The following is a 24,207-nucleotide window of genomic DNA, read 5'->3' as shown; positions in this document are numbered from 1 at the left end:
TTCACAGCAGAGTTTGTTCTTAACTGTTTTTCTACTGCCAAGTAGCGCTCAGCTGCAGCACTTTAAATTATGTGCTCCATGATGAAATTGGATGTACTGCTTCTTGGGTTTTCATCCAGCTAAGATCATGTTTAGGGAGAAGCCAATTGTAGATGCAGTTTTCTGCCTATGAATTGGAAAATCCAAGTTAACTAAAGTTCAGGAAGTTTAGAAACTGATTACAGAGGCTAGACTTGTCTGTTCAGTGGCTCAGGGCATCCACAGGACACCCTAACCTCTGGGTCAGGTCAGCGGGCAGCATGATTTTTAGACGTTAATCGTCTGCTCCCATCAACGGGGCTTCATTTCCTTTCTCACAAAAGATCCTTAATAATACAGGTTAATTCAGTTCTGTCTTCTTATGATATTCCATGTTTTAGTTCCAAAAATCCTTATTTAATGAAGACAATTCTGAACAGTACTTTGACTTTTCAAAAACAAAAATTCTTTTTAAATTTTTATCTCTTGCTTCATTGTAGAAACACCTCTGTGAGGTGCGCCGGCTTATGGACTCCAATTACTATACCAGAAACCAAAAAAAAGCAAAAGGAACTAACTTCAAAAATTAAGAGTTATAGATAGTGAGGGTGTGTTTCCTGCATAGAAGCCTATGGCCAGGATGGATGGGTGGAACTAGAGAAAATCAATCTGCCACCACTTTCTTTTGTTCATACAGTTCTGTCCATCTGTATCATCTGGTTATCTAGTCCAGGAACCAACAAATTTTTTCTCTGAAAATATAAGTATTTTAATCCCAGTACTTTGGGAGGCCAATGTGGGTGGATCACCTGAGGTCAGGAGTTCAAAACCAGCCTGGCCAACATGGTGAAACCCCGTGTCTACTAAAAATACAAAAATTAGCCAGGTGTGGTGGCAGGTGCCTGTAATTCCAGCTACTTGGAAGGCTGAGGCAGGAGAATCACTTGAATCCTGGAAGCAGAGGTTGCAGTGACCTGAGATGTCATGCCACTGCACTCCATCCTGGGCAACAGAGTGAGAAAAGATATAAGTATTTTAGGGTTGGTGGGCCATATGACAGTAATGATTATGCTCTGCAATTGTGTAAAAGCAGTCATGGAAAATATGTCAACAAATGAGCCTGGCTGTATTCAGGTAAATTTTCTTTTTGAGAGAATTATGAGCATCAGGCCTACCTAGTATGTCCATCATTAAATCATTTACACATGCCTTTCAGGCACTAATCATTAACATCTTCATTATCAGGAACATCTTGAACTGAATTTGGGAGGATCTTTAGAATTGTTCAGCTTCATAAGTCTATAACATTGGGTTAAATCCTTATTGGAAGACCTAAAAAGTTGTGATTTTACAATTTTCCACTCAAATTTAACCTTTGTCAGAGATTCTTCTACAAAATATTTTTTTCTCAGTTTAAAAAAATGGAAATTCAGTCTCAATCAGCAAGGATCAAAGATTTGAAAGCAATCTTCCAAGTGTCTGGTTTCAGCCATGTTTCCAGATCTGTAATTTCTACAAAATCTAACTGCTTGTTTTAGAACAAGAACCAAATTACCTCATGGATTTCCGTAAATATGTATAACTGATTTTCTTACGATATAATAAAGGTCTGAGTTTGTTTACTGTGGACTTCTAGGTTTACACACTTTTCCTACAATTAAAAGAAAGAGAACTGATGAGGCCTAAAGGATTAGACTTGAGCTAGAGTACAAACTTTGGTTTTTGTTATTTCATAATTTTGTTTTCCTCTACAGTTCAACTATGTGTCAGATTATTGTACTTGATATTTTTCCGTAGTCCTTAAATCTTACATTGAAAATAGATTAAATATTTCTTGTCAGAAAATGATAATCCAAAATCAAGAATAATCCTGAAAATAAGAATTTAACATTCATAAATAGCTATCTCATGTCGATTAATCTTAACCAGCTAAATGCAATTATTGTTAGAGACTTGTATACACGAAAAAGAGAGCTGCAAAGCATGAAATAAGGTTCTCAGCATTTTAGAGCATGCACCTAGTATCAACTCCCACTGCTTCTATGAGAAATTAAGTTTATCAACAAAAATATAAACTTGCTTCCACTTATTTAATTCATACCTGAAAAGTCTATTCCTTCCATTTATAAGTCTAATGAATTGACTTCCCATTGATATCAAATATTGCTTTGGAAAGTTTTCTGAGGAATATATATATATTTTAACAAAAACACTCTATGTAAAGCATTATAATATCACCAAATCAGACATTTTATCTCTAACACATAACAGACTCAGACAATTAGAAACATCCTAAATTAGAGCACTGGCTTTTTTGGAAAGCTTTCAAACATACAGAAAGAAATGTATTTCTCAGAATGTGTCAGTTGTAACAAAATTTATGGTAAACCTTGTAATGTTTCTTATAACTTACAGATTTTTTAAGGATTGGAAATATAAATATATATTTTCAGAAGGTTCATTTGTAAAATAATTTGAGGAGGAAATCCTAAAGTATGTGTGATCTACCTCAAGTACCTAATTTCAAGCCATGTGTCTGTATTTCCTGCAGGTAAAACCCCGTTACTTTGTTGTGTTGACTGATTTCTTCCTACACAAATTTTCTCCTTTCAGGGATCTTTTCCTTCCAATGTCGATTGCAGAACAACATGATATGCAGGCACAAGTTTCATCCCTATGGATCCACACTGAGATGGAGCCATTTAGAGGGATGAGGTAGGGGAGGGGCACCAGATCCAGTGTCAGGCACCCTGAGTTCTAAGGATGCACTGCAGCCTCTTCCTACTTATGTCAACTTGGACAAGTACAATGTTTTGTACTTCAGTTTGTTTTTCTGTAAAACAAAGATCAAAATACCTACCTTGAAGAATTAGAATTGCAGTCACTCAAAGAGCAATTGGTATTTTCTCACTGATGTCCTGCCTCCACCACTTTCCTTCCTGTACTTCCCTAGTTTCTCTATATTTAGTTTCCTCATCTGTTATCTCTCATTGAGAGAGAGGATTAATGAGAGATGCAGGCAAAGCATTTCTAACAGTACTTGACAGATGGTAAAGACAGGAAATATCAAATATTTTTGTTACGATTACTATATTTAAAATATTCTTAATGGTGGCCAAGAGATAACTCTATATCAGGTTTATATACTGCTAGGAAAGGACAAAAAAATGACTGTGTTACTGTATGACTTGTGCTGTCAAAGTGAAGAGCAGGGCAAGGTGGAAGAAAATGTCCAGGGCAGAGTTGGAAATCTGGAAGAAACCCTCCTGATCTGAGACCTGGGACAAGCAGGAGCCTGCTAAACCCAGGTGGAGGGCGTGAGGGTGTATCACAGGCACAGACAGAACATATCAAACTGTCCATGGAGCCTAACACGATAGAGGAACTGAAAGGCATTTGATGTGCTTTAGCTGTGTCCTCACCCAAATCTCTTCTTGAATTGTAGCTCTCACAATTCCCACGTGTTTTGGGAGGGACTGGTGGGAGGTAATTGAAAGACGGGGGCAGGTCTTTCCCATGCTATTCTCATGATAGTGAACAAGTCTCACAAGATCTGATGGATTTATAAAGGGGAGTTTCCCTGCCCACATTCTATTCTCTTGTCTGCTGCCATGTGAGACATGCCTTTCATTTTCTGCCAAGATTGTGAGGCCTCCCCAGCTATGTGGAACTGTGAGTCCATTAAACCTCTATATTGGTAAATTTCCCAGCCTCAGGTATGTCTTTATCAGCAGTGTGAGAACAAACTGATACAGCATTCATTCAGTGAATTTGAAATGTGTTGTACAAGGGTTCAGGGTGAGGAGAAATGAAACTGGAAGGGTTGGTAGAGGCAGGCTCATGGAGGCCCTGCAAACCTTGTTAAAATGTTTGATATGTATCCTGACGGCAGTGGAGAGCTAGCAAAGAGATTTAAGCAGGAAACTAATGAATGTCCTTTGAGAAGCATCATTCTGGCTGCATGTGAAAGACTTCATTGGAAGAGCAAGCCTGGAGGCTGGGGGTGCAGACAGGAGGTAGAGATGTGTTCCCCTGTAGCCAGGTAACCAGGCATGGGGAAGAGTAGGTAGATTTGTGAAATATGGAGGCAGCGACCCACAGGATAGCTTCATTTGTACTGATCAGAAATATTCATTTATCCAACCCACTAAATTAGAGCTGTATAAAATGACTAAGTGGGGGAGGCATGATCTATTATGGTGTTATGTTACTGATAACAGTAAAGAAGCACAATACTTCACTTAATGCACAGAGAGCCCTGTGAATGATGAAGGTTCCAGTCAGTGATGTCTTTGCTGATATTTTTCTTCACCAAGATGCTCCTTGGGCCCCCTGCAAGGACTTAGGGAGAGGCTTGATATTCAGATCTCAAGAGGATGGGAGGCCCAGGGCTGGGGACTCTGCCAAGTAAAGGAGGCTGAGGAGGCCCTGAAGCTTATGATGTCTGTGGGAATAGGGCATGAAAGAGGGACAGGAAAATGAGAAGACCTGGGGCTGCTGAATGGAGCCAGGAGGCAATGTGTAGAACACCCTTGACATAAGTGACTCCATCTTGGAAAAGCACTCCATCTTACATTTCAAAAGGTGTCAAGCCAAAAGGGTCCAAATGTTCACCTAATCAATAGAGACAATACCCAACCAGATTAGGGTATAACCCTTCACTATCAGTCCTCACCAGAGGACTCAAAGGCTATCAAAAGAGCTGGAATTCACCAGCTAGACACAACCATCTTAACAGACACATTCCTGCTGTCACTTATGATCACTCTTCTTAAACTGGTTCATTAACCCTTTTTCCTGCACCCTTTTCTCTTGATGTTAAATTATGTTGACTGAAAGCTGTGTTGGAGCTCACATTAACTAGCTCTATGAAGTATTTCAACAGGTGAGTTTTGGATTTAAATGAGGCCCATCAATGATTTGCCATCTGATGACTGCAGTGCATGATCTGTAAAACTGTCACTCAGTGTGATGTGAGGTAATTCTCCATGGGTTTCTTGGGTTTCTGCACACCTCACTGATAGAAGCACTGACTGCTTTTTTATTGTGAGCTACTTTTCCCAGAATGTTTTCCTAGTGAACAGCCTTTGAAGATTGAGATCATGTTTTCCAGGAGCAATGGTCAATCATGGCTACAGCCCAGTGCCTAAGGTCAAATTCCCATCCTGGAATGCAACCAGTGTGTGTACTGCTATTATCCGGTCCTGTTTGGGTCACCCTAGAAGAACTGGGACTCAATGAGTGACAAAAGCTGGTTATCTGGGTATTGCCGTTTCTGTGAGTAATAAAGTCTTAGTTTCAGGCCTGGCAGTCTGTGTCTTCCACCAGCATCCATGAACCCGTGATCTGCTAAGTTGTTATCTCACAAATAGTGTAACACCTCAGACTTTTCACAGTTCTTAACAGACACTATACTCCTCGTTTGGGCAGCCACATGTGGTCAGAGAATTTATTGCCTGCAAAATTACTTTACTACCTTTCTTGACAAAATGATCTAATTTTTGAATTCAGATCACTGAATTATGCAACCCTCATGATTCTTATTGTTTGCCTTAGTTATAGAAAGCTCAACAGTAAATTAATGTTCAACAAAATAACTGTGTAAGCATAATTATCTTTCACTTGTCACATGCCGTCTTCATGTTAATATAGCTATTTTCTTCTGGTAAACTGGTAAGTAAGGGTAATAAAAGTCCATTTTCTTCTTCTTTTTTTTTTTTTTTTTTTTTGAGCAAAGTCTTGCTCTGTCACCCAGGCTGAAGTGCTGTGGCACAATCTTGGCTCACTGCAACCTCTGCCTCCTGGTTCAAGTAATTCTCATGCCTCAGCCTACCAAGTAGCTGGAATTACAGACATGCACTACCACATCTGGCTACATTTTCTATTTTTAGTAGAGACAGGGTTTTACCATGTTGGCCAGGCTGGTCTTGAACTGCTGACCTCAGGTGATCTGCCCACCTCAGCCTCCCAAAGTGCTGAGATTACTGGCTTGAGCCACCGCACTCGGACAAAGCCCATTTTCTTCTGATAAGTACCAAATGAACGACTAGTCCAGAATGTGGCCAACCTGGACTACCACAGTAACTAACTACTATTTAAACAGTCATTTCAGCTGGCTATGGTGGCTCACGCCTGTAATCCTAGCACTTTGGGAGGTCGTGGCGGTTGGATTACCTGAGGTCAGGAATTCAAGACCAGTCTGGCCAACATGGTGAAACTCGTCTCTATTAAAAATATAAAAATTAGCCTGGTGTGGTGGCAAGTGCCTGTAGTCCCAGCTTCACAAGAGGATGAGGCAGGAGAATTTCTTGAACCCAGAAGGCAGAGGTTGCAGTGAGCCAAGATCGTGTCACTGCACTCCAGCTTGGGCAACAGAGTGAGACTCCATCGCAAAACAAACAAACAAACCCCAACAAAATGTCATTTCTATTGAAAGATCCATCCCAAATGTTACAAGCTCTCTCACTTGAGAACAGGAACCCCCAGGGCTGCCAGAGTCTTCAGTGAATCCATGATGAAGGGTCAAGGGAGAGCCCAAATGATGACAGTGCCCTGTGGTGTGGAGGATCACTAGTGGCTCTCTGAAGCTATACTGGGGTGGAAGGTTACGGATGGTTCTCAGACAGGCGGGTGTCTGTGACTTCTTCCCTAGTGGAAGGGCTGGGTTCTTGGTGAGGTACCAGGCACAGATCCTGGTGTAGGAATAATGAGGGTAGAAGCTCTCAGGGAGGAGAGCTTTCAAACATGGACTTCAGCAAGGCCCACAGACATGGGCAAATGCTCCTGTAGCATCCTGAGTTGGGCTCCCTAGAAGTAGAAGCTGGCCATGGTTTTGAGAGTGTCTGATTTTTGAAGGAAGTCCTGTTCAAGGGAAGCAGGATAGGGCAGGGGAAAGGGTTGTTAAGAATGTGGTGTTGGCCGGGTACAGTGGATCACACCTGTAATCCCAGCAGTTTGGGAGGCTGAGGTGGGCACATCACCTGAGGTCAGGAGTTCGAGATTAGCCTGGCCAACATGGTGAAACCCCATCTCTACTAAAAATACAAAAATTAGCTGTGTGTGGTAGTGGGCACCTGTAATCCCAGCTACTCGGGAGGCTGAAGCAGGAGAATTGCTAGAACCTGGGAGGCAGAGATTGCAGTGAGCCAAAATTGTGCCATTGCACTCTAGCCTGGTGACAGAGTAAGACTCTATCTCAAAAAAGAAATATAGGATCTGATCTTCGGCTCCTTGGTGCTGGAGGTGGAGAGGAGAGATGGTATTACCTGTAATAAGGCATGTGTGCTAACTTTAGGGGAGATGTCCCCCAGCAGTGTGGTATCATTGGCTAAGGACTAGTTCTTCAGGAGCCAGCACTCATATCAGTGAGTGTGGGGTGGATGTCCCATCTCAGTAAAGGAGCCCGGGAAGGTACCAACAGCCTCCACCACTGCAGTGCTGACAGGGTGAAGGTGTCAGCCTGCAGTGACTGCACAGAGCATGTAGGGCTGTACTACAGGGCTGCCATAGCAGCTTTCCTGGCTGGAGACAAGAGCAGTTCATTACTAAGCTTGAGGTTGACCGTTTGTGGACTCTCTCCTAAGGATTAAAGTCAATTATCACCTTATCCCTTTTTTACGCTTTTTACAACTCTGGAATTCTAACTGAAATGGCATTGTACCATTTCCCTTCAAAAGGAACAGAAGTCACTGTTCTCTACAATCCAGGAGAACTTGCAGTCAGATCTTCTCATCAGGCACTGCAATGCCATTCACCACTGAACAGGGAAGGTTGAAAGGTGCCTACCAACTTTCTCCTACTGATGGAAAATACAGATTAAGAAATGATATTACCTCGTTACAAATTCAATACAAACGGAACAGCATTTCACTAAGTTTCTTGACCACATGGTTTATCTTTATAATTTTGTCCATAATGTAACCACCACCATGTCTCTGGAGAGGTCGTTTCTTCTTAGTCACACAGTTGTTTTCTTAGTGAGTTCTCAAGTGAAACTTGGCCTTCAATTTATACACACAAGACCTCTGGGAGTCTAAAGGAAGTAGCATTTTGCATGTCACAGGTCAAAAGTTCCATGTGAAGGGCAGTTGAGATTAAAGCCCAAACCATACAAGCAAAAACTTGCTTCTTTACATCCTGACATCCTTAGACAAGGGACTCACAAATAAGTCCCCATGGGATTGAGTTTCCTATGAGAAGTCACCATTCCCAGTGCCCTCCAATAAGTCCCTAATAATGGAATTTACTAATAATAAGTTTATGTTAATTGCCCACTTGATATTTTATAGCCGTATAAACAACATAGCATAATAGAGTAGATAGGCCAGCAACATCCTCAACCCACCTGGACCCTTCAAAATTAGACCAAAAAAGGGTCCGGTATGCAAATGATCATGTCCACAATACAGGTGGTACCCCTGAGTGACAATCAGGAAGTGTCACTGGGCCTAAAAGGCAGTGAGGGAGATCCCAGATGATCTGGAGATAAAAGATAGTTTTATGTGATTTTGAAATGTTTGGGTCTCACATTGGAAGTTTGTGTAATGCCTGCCACACCTTTATTGGTCTCCCTGTTCTCTCCTTGACTGTGTATCTCCCTATCATCCTAGTAAAAGAGGGGGTAAATCACTGGGCAGGTAAAGTTGAACACCTACTTCCTCTACAATAAAAGACAAACTATGTCCTCGAGAGGCCTATTAAAGGAATAAAATATTTTGTAAAGGAAAAAAGAAAAAAAAATAGTCCTTCTTTGTTATACTAGTTCTTATTTTATTTTCTATAAAGAGACAAACATTCATTATAGAATCACAAAATCTATATAGTAAGTGGTGCTGGTGCCCTGAAGGAAAATGTAAGGCACTGTAATTACACTTAGCAAGGGCATCAAATCCCATGAGGAGCACAGGGGAGTTTCACTAAGGAATGACTCCCAACCCCCAAACCTGGAGAATGAATGGAAGTTAGTGACACCCTGGGGCCTGCGGAGGAGTTCCGCAAAGGTCCTGAAGCCAGTTGAGAAAATGGAAGCCGGCTCGCAGGCGGGAGGACGGAGGGAGAGAAGGTCCACGCTGAGACAGAAAATGTGGCAGTTGCATCAGTCCTTATAGGATTTCACCCTTAACAGTGGAAAGAAAATGGAAAATTGGAAGCAAGAGGAACACATCATCAAATTTGAATCCACACCACGGCAGTTTGGAAACCAGAATAGTGAGGGAAAGAACAAATATGGAGACTACCTAGGCGGTAATTCAGGAAAACAGAAAACAGTGATTGGAGTTGGTGTAAGGTGGTGGCAATGAAGATGAAACTTTTAAAAAGCAGGCTGACCCAAGAGCTGTGCTACACTGGAGAGACCCTCGGTGAGAGAATCCAGTCTTCCTTATCTGTGTAGAAATTTCTACTTTAGGCCCAATAACTCCTTAAAGCTCTTGTTATTTACGTGTCTTTGTTTGACTACAGCTACTGGAGGGCAAGAGTCCTGTATATGGAGTCTGTATCCTCAGTCATTAGCACAGTCGTGTGGAACAAAGGGAGACTGGTGAATCTAGGTGAATGCAAATGAAAGAAGACCTGCTTCACCAGAAGAGCAACATGCAAAGCATCCACATGTTGGCCACAGTTGGGCAAAGGTAAGAGTAAAGCTGGCAGATGGAGATGGTGTCCAGAGAGAAGAAAGCATTGAAACTGAGGAGGCAAAAGTAACCCTACATTTTTTTCTTAATAATGTAGTTGTGTGGTACTGTGCTTGGTACCCCGAATTAACGTGATCATTCCCAGGAATGTTCCCTTTCACTGAATGTTATCTCAGAGCCACCTGCTCACAGTGGTGCATGTTATCATTCTTGGCCCTTGAGCAGAAATGTCAGAAAGAGTCATCATGCCCTTTGTTCAGGACAAAAAATAAAATGCTCTCAAGATGAGAGAGCTCACTCCCTTCCTTCCTCCCTCTGACATGTTTGACTCATTGGGCAATATCTGTGCCCGCAATTCTCTCTGAATACTTTAGCCAATGTGCAGACTCCTCGCCTGCATAGGAATTCCCAGTTCAATCTCTCCCTCTTATTGGCCCCTGTGACCTCTTGTGGTTAAGCAGCTCACAGATCCATGGACCTCAGAGTACAGGCATTGTCAGCTCCACTTGACTGCCAGTGCCTTCCAGGGACCAAGCCTGGATGAAGCTTCGCTGGCATACAGCCCGCACCATCTGCAGCAGTTGAGAGGTTTGGGCTTTTCTCTCCCAGAACTGGGGACAAGTCTCTTCTTGAAGCATCCTGTAGGCAGAACTGCGTTAACTGTATGAAGTCATGGGAGGGAGAGGGCTCCATATTAGGTCATTCTTGCATTGCGGGAAAGAAACACCTGAGACTGGGTAATTTATAAAGTACAGAGGTATAATTGGCTCATGGTTCTGCAGATTTTACAGGAAGCACGGCGCTGGCATCTGCTTGGCTGCTACAGAGGCCTCAGGAAGTTTGCGATCATGGCAGAAGATGAAGCCAGAGCAGGCGTGATGAAAGCAGAAGCAAGTGAGAGAGTGGGAAGGAGGCACTACACACTTTTAAATGACCAAATCTGGTAAGAACTCACTCACTGTCGCAAAGACAGCACCAAACCAAGAGGGATCACCCCATGACCCAAACACCTCCCACCAAGCCCCACCTCCAGCACTGGAGATTTCAATTCCACATGAGATTTGGGTGGGGACAAATATCCAAATTATATCAGAGGGGGCCTGCTATCTTGGGAAAGCTAGCATCCAAATTTATTAGATTTTTTTAATTTCCAGGAAAATCAAACTGGCATAATATACTGACAGGGATGTGTGTAATTGGCTGTATCAGCCACTTTTTTTATTCATGCGATGTTTTGGGGGTGGTCAGCTATGAAGAAGGAACACAGAACTTAGGGAGAATAAAGGCATCCATGGCCTTCTCTGTGATGGTCACAGCAATGTTTCAGCCATCCTGGGACTCTGTTCCAGGATCGCTTTGATGGAAGGGAAGGGTGGGGGCCAGTGAGGGGAGTCTAAGTCACCCCTGGTCACTCTCTTGGCCGCTTCCCCACCCCCATGCAGATGCTTTCTGCCTGCCTTCAGGCAGACTTCGGATGCTCCTCTTCACCCTCTACCTACTTCATCATCCTCGCCTCCACACCCTTGACACCAGCACATTCCCAGTCCCCAGTGGCGCTGGACACTTCCCATGTGGAAGTGACGCAGCCATGGCCTTCTAGAGGGTGGGAGCAATTTTAGAAAAGAGGCCTTAAAACTGCATCTGCAGAGGAAGTGTTTGGTCTTTCCTAGAGGGAAGGAAGGGTGAGGGAACGGAGGAGGATCTCTGGTCACCCTGGAACAATGCAGCTATCTTTGGGTGAGATATGGGTAGCATGTGGTCCATATTCCAGTGGGATTTCTGCCTGAACAGCAGGCTGAGGCCTCTAATTCCTAATGTGTATTAATTCCTAATAGCCAGCCCACCCAACTTCCTTCCTGGCCCATCTCCCCAGCTGAGGTGAATCTGGGCCCTGAACTGGTACAGTCAGCTGAGAGAAGTTTTGATTGATTGCTTTATTTCATTCATTCACTCCCTCAGTAGTAACTTGTTAATTTTTTCCTTAGGTGAGATGCTAGAGATACTAAAATGAACACGCAAAATCCTTTCCCTTCCTCGAGGAATCAACAGTGCAACTGGAGAGAGCTAAGTAAACAGTTCTGATGGAGGAAGACACATGCTCTGATAGAGATGGCCAGAGGGTGCTGGGGAGCCAGGGGGAGAAGCCCGACTCAGCTTTGGGGCCTCAGGAAAGAATTTCCAAAACTGTTGGTTTTCTAGACAAGCTCCCGTTACCTCCCATCCCAAAGGTGGGACCTTCCTTCTAGTACTCTCAGTGCCCTACTTCGTTTCTTAAGCATCCACTTCTGACATGATATAGAACATTGCTGTTATGGCTGAATGTTTGTGACTGCAACATCCATATGTTGAAACACTTCACCCTCAAGGAGGTGAGGTCTTTGGAAGGTGATTAGGATTAGATGAGGTCATTTGAGCTGAGACCCTATGAATGGGATCAGTGCCTTTTTAAGGGTCCCAAGAGAGCTTGCTTCACTCCGCTCTCTGCCATGTGAGGACACTGGGAAAGGGCTGCCGCCTGCAACTTGGAAAAGGGCCTACACAGAACCCACCATGCAGACACTCTGATCTCAGGCTTCCAGCCTCCAGAACCATCAGAAATGAATTTCTGGTATTGATAAACCACCCAGGCAATGGTAATTTACTGTAGTGCCCAAACTGACCAGGACACTGGCCATAGAAAATAATGCTTGCTGCGGTCAGATCACAGTCCATGGTCATCTTATTGTTAGAAGAGAGTTCTCCAAGAGGTGCACGTGTTTCCCCAGGGTGTGTAATCTGGAGAGCTGGGTGAAAGTATTCAAACCTTCCCTGTTTATGTTTATCTTTACCTAAGAATAGAAGTGGGTTAGGCTCTCCTCACACTAGTGTGTGGGCCACTTATTTCCACACTATTGAAAGGTGGCAGGGTGCATCCCTTCTAACTGGGTGCACCACACATGATGCACTGCAGGCTGCGTACGTGTGACCACAGCTTAATGATGATCTTATCTACACTCAACCTACCCAAAATCCAGAATAAACCATAGATCCAAGAAAATTCTCATCATACAAGTTCAACAGAACAAGAAAGTGAAGATGCTAACACGTCTACCAGCAGTCACATTTGCAGGCGAAAATAGTTATTTCATTTTACTGTTAACCTTTGTATGTTTCTTTTTTATTTGCATATTTTTGACATAGAGTTTCACTCTTTTCACCCAGGCTGGAGTCCAATGGCACGATTGTGGCTCACTGCAACTTCTGCCTCCCAAGTTCAAGTGATTCTCTTGGTCAGTCTCCCTAGTAGCTGAGATTACAGGCACTGACCACCATACCCAGCTAATTTTTGTATTTTCAGTAGAGATAGGCTTTCACCGTGTTGGCCAGGCTGGTCTTAAACTCCTGACTTCAGATGATCCACTTGCCTTGGCCTCCCAAAGTGCTGGGATTACAGGTGTGAGCCACTGCTCTGGACCTATTTGTATGAATGTATGGGGAACAAGTGTAATTTTGTTACATGCATAGATAGCACAGTGGTGAAATCAGGGCTTTTAGTGTATTCATCACCCAAATAATGTACATTGTACCCAGAAAGTAATTTCTCATCATCCATTTCCCTCCCACCCCTCACCCTTCTGAGTCTCCAAAGCCTATCATTCCACTCTCTACATCTTCGTGCTCCCATTGTGAATAGTGCTGCGATAAAGATAAACATACAAGTTCTGGTACCTTTCTGACATACTGACTTTTTTCCCTTGGGTAGTGCATGCACCTGCCAGTGGGAGACCTTTGCGCAATATTGGTCAGTCCAGCTCCGTCTAGGTTTGCCCCCGACCTCCAAGACACAGCATGGATCCAGGCTCCTGGGGGTCTCATGTCCCATAACCTTTATACATTTCTATTCTATTTTAAATGTAGAGTATGAAGAAACAAGCTGTAAAAGAGAATATTCACAAAAATATAAATACATACATTCACCAAATGCTTGTAGATCATTGATTTAGACTGTAAGCGTCCACCATAAGGGAGGCAGCTCATCTGTGCAGGCAGCTCCTCTTGCCCTGTTCAGCTGGCTTTTGCTTGCCTCTCCTTGACACCAGACCTCTGGTGTGTGCATATTCTGACTGCAGCCACGCTAGCAATGGAACAAGGGGACAAAAACAATGTTTAATTAAGTACATTGTGACAGTCCAGAAGAACATTTCTACTTTCTGACTGAAATCCCACACAGGAATGAAAGCGACAGAAAACTCTACCCCTCCCTGCATGTGGCCAGCCCCTGTGGACCCTGGTGACAGGCACTCTGCTCACCTTCTGCTCGGAAGTTTTGCCAAGCCCATGATGGTTTTATGAAATCCTTTCTTTGATTTGGCTCCTGGCAGTTTGCAGTTTGAAGTCATACCTTGTCCTGGATGGAAACCACGTAAAACTATTACATTCTATATTGTTCCCATCCTAGACTGTGAACTCATTGGGCTCCGTCCAACCCAAACCTCAGCACTGATTTCCTCAATATTTGGCCCACATTTATAAACCTCAAAGAACCTCCCAGCAAACCTGGCTTGAATCTAAAGTCTCTTTACCCGCATTTACACAGGCCTGCTTTTAAACCAGTAAGCCTGCAATAGACTGCCCTAGAACTTCATAGCTTCCTTCCAGCCATGTTATATATAACTTCAGTATAATTTGTTTAAAAAAAGCACAAGAAAGATTATTTGGAGATTCAAATTAAGTGTAATAGAACTGTAATGATTCTGGCAATCATTTTAGAAGCTGCAATAACTAATCATTGTAGATCTAACTATATATACTGGCAGACACATGGAGAATATTAACAGAATCTTCCCACAGGGCTGCTTTTAGAGCTTAGCACTGCAATTTGTTGAACAGTCTCCATCACTTTCTGTACAAAACCCCATGGTTCCTTTCTAAATAAGTACTCAAATGCTTCCTATATATTGCATTTGTAAAAAAATACATACATGTATGCGACATCCTAAATGGGAGCAATATTTGTATGCAACAATGTGTGACATGATTTGCATCCTGACATTGCAGTTAACACTGCCTGTGAAAAATGTTGAGTCTGCAATGAATGCTTATATTGTATGTACCATAGAAATATGCCACGTCTATTATACTCTATAAATGTAATACAGGAAATTAACATAAAGGTATTTGCAAAGTAAAAGTTTATATATCTTTATCTCACAGATGGTCACAAGACTTGCCTCTGTCCCCCAAACGCCAGGCAGGGCTGCTTTATAAACTCACGTGTAGACTCTTTCTCAGTCCTGTGAGGGAGGGAGCTGTATACACCCCAAACATGTGCAGAGAAAAAGGATCCATTTGTTTTCCTTTCCTAATATTTATTATAGTACCTGGTGCCCATAAGCAGGAGATGCCGGTGGTCAGACCTCCAGCCAGATTCAGAGACTGGGCCACAGGAAAGCATGTGTTGCCACCACTCCCTGTGTGCCAAGCCTAACAGAAGAAAGTGAGAGCAGTTCCACTGTGGCTTCTTGTGCTTGTACAGCTTACTGTGACACATTTGTAACTAATCCTTGCAGTTGAGTTTAGTCTGCAGTTTAGATTTACATGGATGGGATAAACAGAAAGGAGCAATGTGGTGGTAATTTTCGGTATCAGTGCCTACCAGGACATAAGGCCAAAGAAGGGAGGACTTAAACCATGTGCACGAAAAACGAGGGTAAGGTAAAACAACTATATGTATATTATAGGCTAAAAGCAAACACCTCTCTAAGATGAGGTTTAAAAACCAGAGTGAGAGTGGGTGCATGTCTTAAAATATTCAGGTTGTTTATGTAAACCCCCATCTTTTTCACTGCAAGTTACACAGTCTTCCACCTCACTTGCTGATGTAAACCATAGACGCAGATAGTCTGTCTGTTCCTCTGTGTGAAGTTCTCATAAGACCTTTGTCTTTATCAAGGCCGTTGTCTATTTTGAACCTGATGTTCTTATTCACAAATCAGACATAAAATTGAAATACTGATTCCTAAATTTAAGAAATTATCTCCTGGAAGAGGAAGGGTTTCGTCTCCTGGAAGATGAATTGGCATGTCTCATCGTTGATTCAGGGCCTTACCTCACAATCTTTATTTACTTAACAAGTGTGGTTGTTCATCAACTTTAAGACGTCATTGGTGGCTGGGTGCACACTTATTTTATGTATGTCTAAGAGAAAATATGCTGCCAATTACAACTGTAAGAGCCATCAATTGAAAGATGCACCCTGGTTTTAGGGCATTAAATGTGAAATTTCACACAACTCAAAATTGATGAAATAGTGTGTTCACTGTGTGCCTGCTGGGCACCAGATACTGTAGTTTTTGTTTTTTTTTTTCCTTTATTCATGGAATTTATTCCCTAATCAGGTGAGGCAAACTATGCCTGTAAGGCTTTCTATTTTTCTATAGGACTGGCTGCAAGGAAGTCAGACTCACTCTCTCACTCTCTCTCTCTCTCTCTCTCTCCCTCAGGTGTTTTATTTCAGAATGACATGTTAGTCCTATATACTCACTAGGTTTAAATATGAGAAAGCAAGTAAATAAAAAATAATGCCAGGTGTGGTGGCTCCCACCTATAGTCCTAGCACTTCGGGAAGCTGAAGCAGGTGGATTACCTGAGGTGAGGAGTTCGAGACCAGCCTGGCCAACATAGCAAAACCCCATCTCTACTTAAAATACAAATAATTAGCTAGGCCTGATGGTGTGTGTCTGTAGTCCCAGCTACTTGGGAGGCTGAGGCAGGAGAATTGCTTGAACCCGGGAGGTGGAGGTTGCAGTGAGCCGAGATCGAACCACTGCACTTCAGCCTGGGTGACAGAGTGAGGCTCTGTCTCAAAAAAAGAAAGAAGAAAGAAAAAGAAAGAAAGAAAGAAAGAAAGAAAGAAAGAAAGAAAGAAAGAAAGAAAGAAAGAAAGAAAGAAAGAAAGAAAGAAAGATACAGGACAGTACAAATCTTCAAAATGACAAGCACTTGAATTGCACAGCACTGGACACCTTATAGAACCTAATTGCAATGAATTCCCATCGATTCCTCTTTTGTTTGCAAACACATTCCTGTAGTTTTTTCTTGTGAATCAATAATGACAAATTAGTTCATTTCTAGAAAAATAAATCTATTCTGTCTCATAGAAGGCAGTACACTGTGGATGGAAAAGTCAAGGGTGCATATTGAGCAGAGTCCAGATGGGCTCACACACTTTGATGTCAAATTTTGAAACTAGATAATAAATCACCTATCTTCCTCAGAGAGAGGCCTAACCCAACTTGCTTTACAGATAGTGCTTGAAGGAAAGTTTTGTTTTGACTGGATTTGGTTGCCCTTTTTGCCCTGAAACCCACACCTTAAAGTAGTTAGAATAGTTATTTAAAATAGAACAAACTCTGTCTAGAGACTAAGCGGTTGGTGCACACATCCTGGAACGGGTGCCTGGGTACACACATGCCTCTGACCCCAGAGTCCCCGAAGGCTCCACATGGTGCCATTTATTTTAGTCACTGTTATGGCTTCTTAGTCTTTGAAACCCAAACTATTGTCAAGCCATCCAATGAAAAAGAATCAGTTTCTTTATCCCACTTCTCTCTCTCAGGAATACTTTTCTCATACACACAGATTTTAGCTTCATTGAATTCTTTGAAATTAATTTTCTCTATTAAGACTTTATAAAAGTCCTCAAGCTAAAAATGTCTCCTTAAAAATGATGTAACTGGTTGCTGCCATGCCCCACCTTAGTGAAAATAACTCCTTTGGAAAGCTTGTTTGGAGTATTTTGAGTAGTAAAACAGTCTGTAAACTAAACATATAATGTAAGCTCAAGGTGTCATGTCAACCTCCCTCCTGCAAAGCATTGGTTGGAATAGCTCCTTTTTAGTTGAATCCTAAGAATCCTAAGCTATATTTTTACATTTAGATTATTTCATTAGCTTTTAAAAAGCATATTCAATGATACTGGCATTGCAAAGTCAGAAGCTTACTGGATCTGTCTTTCCACAACGTAGTTCCTTTGGTACTCAGCCCGAGTGCTGGTCTTATTTCTCAAGATCAAGACTGGCTACCTTGTTTTAGCCTTTTTCTTTCTCTTTACATTATATATGACTAATAATGTCTTACATTTTTATTGTGCTTTGCAGTTCCCAAGACACTTTCTCATACATTATCATATTTGAAATTCACAAAAATCTTTGTTAAGTAACCCACCAAAGACTTTTATTTTAGGCATAAAATTTTTTGTTTTATTCCCTTCGGTAAGGAAAGGTAATATAGATTCATTAGTTGCTATTCCAGTCTATCTTCAAGTTTAACATGAAAAAACATAGGCTTAAATTTTACTTATCCCTATAAACATCATATAAACATTATGATCATGACACATTATAACATAAAGTCTCTTGTCCTTCAACTATGCAAATGACTAGAAATAAATTCCTTTCAAATGTCTAAAAGCAAAATATCAAAATAAAAAGTGATATTTAGAGTCTGAATGTGGTAGCATGAAGCTTAAATTTACATCTTTTTTATTGGAAACTACTTAATCATCAAGAGATTAAAACACAGAAATGCAAATTCTATTTCCAATGAAACTCAGAGAAACCTGGAACCTCAAACTTCAGACAAGACTTTTCAGCAGGGTCAGGTGGAGGTGCACATGCAGAGGATGCAGATCTCAGAAAGATCTGGCATTCAGAGATGAGGGGCCCTCAGGCAGCTGGCAAAAATATCAAACCATTTATAGACTTTTCCATAAGAACTAACACCTACAAAATCCTAAAAGAAAGGAAGTTCAATTCAAAGAAAAAATAAGAAATGGTAAAATAAAAATGACCACAGGCATAATTTAAATAAATAATTAAAATAAGCCTAAGAAACTATTTTCCTTTATTCTATGTAAATAAATTTAAAACTTAAATGAAATTTAAACTTCTTTAAGAAAACATAACATACCAAAATGAACTCTAATGAATGTAATTAGACCAATTACAAATATATAAAGTTTTTTCTTCATAAAGCATAGCCAGGTCAATGGCTTTCATAGGAAATTTCTACCATGCCTGTAAAGATCAAATGACTATGATGCTATTACAGAGCACAGAAAAGAAAAATAACTCTCAAATTATGTTGATGAAGTAGCATAAGACTGAACCTAAAACCTGACAGAAAACTACACACATAAATTTCTCACAATGCAGAAATTCTAAATCAGATATTCTCAGCAACACATTAAAAAATCAGCAGCACATTAAAAATTGACATGCTATGACCAGGGAGAGTTAATCTCAGGAATTAGATCATCCTTTAATATCAAAAAGCATATTAATATAATTAATCATTTTAATAGACCTAAGGTGAAAAAACATAGGATAATTCATAAGTTCAGTAAACATTTTAGTACAATTGAATTTAACTACTGCTAACAGAAATAGAATGAATTTTCTTATGTGCTAAAATAATCAGTCTCACCCCAAACATTGACTTCATGTGTAGTGGGGGGGAGAAATCCTATGGAGTTTATTAATATAATGACAATACATCAACACCATAATTTTATAACATTATTCAGGAGATCCTCACTGACACAATTAAATGACAGAAAGAAAATATTGTTATAATGATTAGAAAGGAGGTGGTAAATTATCACATTTGCATTTTAAAAATTGTGTACCTGAAAAATCCAATGGTCCAATATTTATTGCACTCACACAATAATGCACTAAGATACATGGGTACAAAGTTAATATGCAGAAAACAATAGCCTTCATGTATACCAACAGGAATGAATAGACAACACAATAGGAATAACTACCCAATTTATGGCATTAACAGATAAAATATTAAGAAATAAACTGGACAAAAATGTCAATATTCACATAAAGACAAAAGTTAAATATTTCTGAGGGAAACAAAGAAAAACTTGAAAAAATGGAAATGCATGCAATGTGCATTTCATAATTCATTCAACCACACTTTACTAAATACCGTTTATTACCATTTTCAGATATTCCTGATATTTTTGCCCTTTGGCACAGCAACTAGAATTACTTAACATGGTAGATGCTTTGCCAGCTGGGTCTCTGTGTGATTACAATGAGAAGAGCCTCTTGCTAACTAATGGAAGATATTATATGTAAGAACTAAATCTCTGTATTTTAGACTTCTCTGATGTGGTTTGTTATTGCAGCACAACCTAACCTCTCCCAACTAATATATTACCAGACGGTCTTAATTAATGTAGTGTTTTGTTTTGTTTCTTGAGACAGAGTCTTGCTCTGTCACCCAGGCTGGAGTGAAGTGGCATGAGATGGGCTCACATGCAACCTCACCTCCAGGGTTCAAGTAATTCTCCTGCCTCAGCCTCCTGAGTAACTGGGATTACAGATATATGCCATCATATTTAGCTAATGTATTGTGTTTTTAGTAGAGATGGGGTTTCACCATGTTGGCCAGGCTGATCTCAAACTGCTGACTTCAAGTGATCCTCCCACCTTGGCCTCCCCAAGGGCTGGGATTACAGGTGTGAGCCACCATGCCAAGACTAATGTATTTTTGTATTACATTCCAATACCTGATAGACCAAGTCCATGTGTTTGTACTTTAATTTTTGGAAATTTTAGCTAACTGTACCAGACATGAGTATTTTTTACATTGAAGTTCAGAACTTGTCCACTTTTCCCCAACATGAACTTCCCTTGTTGAAAATACAAGCCCTATTTCTCCCACTATACTCTCACAACTGGCTTCTGACACTAGATAGGTAGGGATTTCTCTTCAGCAGCAAGCAAGCAATCAACGCTACAGCAGAGAGCAGCTGGATGTACTCTAATTAAACCCAATTCTGATACTAGCTACATGCGGATAGCATCAGATCCCACATATTGAGGGTTCAGTCCCCAAAACTGTCCCCCCTGCCACTTTCAATGCCAGTTGAAAGCTGCCACTTCTGGCCAAATAGCTTTAAACTGGTTTCCCATGTCCTCCTCCTTGGGTTTAACTAACATGCTAGAGTGGCTCCCAGAACTCAGGGAAACAATAAAGTTTACTGGTTTAATGAAAGTGTATCACAAATGATATAAATGAGGAGATACATATGGCAAGGTATAAGGGAAGGGCACAGAGCTTCCATTTCCTCCCCAGCACACCACCCTCCAGGAATCTGTTAAGCTATCTGGAAGCTCTCAGAACCCAGTCCTTTTGTTTGTTTTCTTTCTTTTTATGGAAGCTTCATTACACAGGCATAATTCATGAAATCATTCACCATTGGTAATCATCTTAACCTTTAGCATTTCTCCTCTCCCCAGAGTTTGGGGTGAGGTTGGAAGTTTAAACCCTTTAATCATGCATTGGTCTTTCTGGTGACCACCCCTATCCTGAAGCTACCTGGGAGCTACCAGCAGGTAACTCACTAGCATACAAAATTAGCATAGAGATTCTAGGTATTTTAAGGTTTGTATACCAGGGAATGTGGTCAAAGACCAAGCATGTATTTTATAATATTCCACATGTACGACTGGTGCTTTTATGACCATCGCATTCAATTTATTCACCGAGAGAAAAATGGCATCTGTGTTATATTGAGTTTTCTCTGTCACAAAGGAATGAATTTTCAATTGATGGAACTCAGAAGACTTGCCTAGTACTAAGCTTTCTACTGATTAACAAAAGAAGCAGTAGAAATGCATGGCACAGTGATGTCTGGGAAGTCCCCATCCCACCCCTCACATTGGAAAGAATTCTGGATTTGAAGTGAATAGCTATGTGCAGCATAAATCAGTTACTTAATTTTAATGTCTCTCAAGGACATTAATGGTTCAGAAAGTCATTAAGTTTGGGTTTTTTAAAGAAAAGATCATGTATGTCCTGCTAAAAGGATGCTTTAGGTAAGAAATCATTACAAGGAAACACCCGTATTTATCCTGAAGTCATTAAATTCTAGTGGTATGTTCCCAAGGATCTAACTGAAGTAAAAATTAGGAGATAGGGACAGAGTTGCAAATCTACTATTAATTATTAATTACTATTTATAATTACTATTTACTTCCCAGAATCCAAAACTTCAAAGTTTTCTCTGTTTTGAGAATATTAGGTACTGACTTGCTATTTATTTCAATGATAAAATAGCACAATCAGAAAAAAGTTTCTTGTCTTCCCACCATCAAGTCTACTAAACTCCCCAAAATTCTACTTTGATTTCTTATAATGTCCTTATCTGGTATTGACATGAGATTACACATATAAAATAAAATTGAACACTCAAAATAAATTTGCAAGTATTCCCTCTATGTCTAGTCTCTGAGAAAGTTTTTATGAGATTGGAATTATCTCTTCCTTGAAAATTTTTGGAATTTACCCTGAAAGTTGGCTGGGGATATTGCTTTCTTATGATGTCTTAAATTGCTGATCCAAATCCTTCAGTGGTTACAAGACTACTTAATATTTGTTTCTTTTTGAGTGATTTTTGATAAAATATCTAAGTGTGGATAAAAAGAGAAAAATAAGCCTCATCTGTGTAATGCAAGCTCCTTTAAATTATCAAGTCCAGAAGGCATTGGAATGAGACAGCAGTCCTGTCACTCACTCCCCCTTGAGTTAAATAATTACCTCTTGAAGCAACTTGCTAGATGGACTCTAGATTCACTGACACCAAGAAGCCATATGCTGAATACTGTAACTCATACCCTGATGTTCAACAATCACTCATCAATGTTACCTCTGTAAACAGATGAGAATTCCTGAAGACAATTTTATATCAGCCCACTCCTTGTTCCCTTTTTCCTTGAAAAACTTGCTTGTAACAAAGGCTGACAGAGTACTCCCGGCAGCAACTTGGAAGGGTCTTGGGCAGCTGTCCTCAGGCTCAGGAGAACTCTTTTTTTTTTTTTTTTTTTTTTTTTTGAGACCCAGTTTTGCTCTTGTTGCCCAGGCTGGAGTAGAATGGCACGATCTCAGCTCACCGCAACCTCCACCTCCCAGTTTCAAGTGATTCTCCTGCCTTAGCCTCCCGAGTATCTGGGATTACAGGCATGCACTACCACGCCAGCTAATTTTGTATTTTTAGTAGAGATGGGGTTTCTCCATGTTGGTCAGCCTGGTCTCAAACTCCCAACCTCTGGTGATCCTCCTGCCTCCACCTCCCAAAATGCTGCAATTACAGTCATGAGCCATTGCACCTGGCCAAGAACACTGTAAACTATATTTTCCTCAGTCTCTTCCTTCTAGGTTGACATAAGAATTATCAAAGGCTTCAGGTTTATTGGTATAAATTTGTCAATTGAATTCATTTCTTATGTTTTGGTCTTTCATGTATCTCTGGTTGTGTCTTATTTTCATATCTAGTGCTTATTTATGCCTTCTCTCTTTCTCTCTCTCTTTTTTTCTACACCAGTCTAGCTGGAGCTATGTCTCTTGTAGTAATCCTCAAATACCCAACTTTTGTTTTTATTCTTGCTTTTCCTATCTTTGGTTGCTTTTTCTCTTTTCTGATTTTTGTTATTTCATTTCTTCTTATATCTTCAGATGTATCTATTTCTCTTTTTCTAATCTGTGAAGTTGTATGCTCATAAAAGAATAACAATATGATGATTAATTTCAAAAAAGTATTAATAGTTACTTTGTTTGAAATCTTTATATCTTGAGCAAATCTATTCAGCACAGTCACAGTAGTTAACCAAAATTCTCAGTTGTTCAGATTATAATTGTAAAAAAAATAAAGTAAAATTCTAGGAACTTCTAAATTTATTAGGCCAAGGAGGAACTGAAACCCTGGAAACTGAGTCACAGTATGCTTGCAACTTCTGCTTCTTATAGATCAACACTCTTCCCCCATTGGTCTTGTTCTATAAATGACTAGGAGACCTCCTTTCCTTCAAGTCACTGGCCTTTGTTATAGATTAACTCCTTCCTTGTTCTGTACCTACTTCAGGCCAGATGCCAAAAAGACCCTGTGACTAGCATATCTTCAGTTTAGGGTGTTAAATATACCTCTCCCAAAAGAAAAAGATTGCCTCAACAAATCAGATTATTTTAACTATGCATTAAAACTTATATGGAAATATGTTGAAATCCTGTTAGGCTTCCCTGAGCTTTGCCTGTACAAAGGATCCTGAACTTTTACACTTCCAATCACTGCCTTTCATTCTTTGGAACCTGCTTCCTGGGTAGGCTCCTCAAACTTTGCACTTGAATAAACTAGCTTTAAACTAGGTTCTGACCCTTTTGATTATTTATGATTGACATTTTGGTGACTCAGATGGGACCTAAAGTGAGCAGCCAGTGATCCCTGCCATTTTTCCAACAATCCAGGCCTTGGTACCAGCAAAACAATTTTTGTTCACCCAACCTTGCTGGAACTGGCAGGAGTCTATGGTGAGGTTCTTCTTGAGTTTCAAATCTCTGAATTTTGACTGAGATTCAGACTTTGTTCAAGTGAACCAATTCTACAGTTGACAGAACTGAAATTGAAGTTCTACTTTAAAAGATACAAGTTTCACTGGGCATGGTGGCTCACCCCTATAACCCCAACAGTTTGGGAGGCTGAGGCAGGTGGATCACGAGGTCA

At 40.7% G+C, this 24,207-nt stretch overlaps 1 long non-coding RNA gene across 1 annotated transcript; it reads left to right on the top strand.

Annotated features, from left to right (window-relative positions):
- The first annotated feature begins 8,774 nt into the window (after positions 1-8,774).
- Positions 8,775-23,667, top strand: LOC118146689 (uncharacterized). Its single transcript, XR_004732529.3, has 4 exons — positions 8,775-9,377; positions 9,478-9,647; positions 10,433-10,593; positions 11,636-23,667. It is a non-coding gene; the product is annotated as an uncharacterized LOC118146689 (long non-coding RNA).
- The last annotated feature ends 540 nt before the right edge of the window (positions 23,668-24,207 follow it).

This window comes from Callithrix jacchus, chromosome 13 (genome assembly GCF_049354715.1).
Source record: "Callithrix jacchus isolate 240 chromosome 13, calJac240_pri, whole genome shotgun sequence".
Taxonomy (NCBI): domain Eukaryota; kingdom Metazoa; phylum Chordata; class Mammalia; order Primates; family Cebidae; genus Callithrix; species Callithrix jacchus.
The sequence above is the reverse complement of the archived record's forward strand: the minus strand, read 5'-3'. Positions and strand labels throughout refer to the sequence as shown.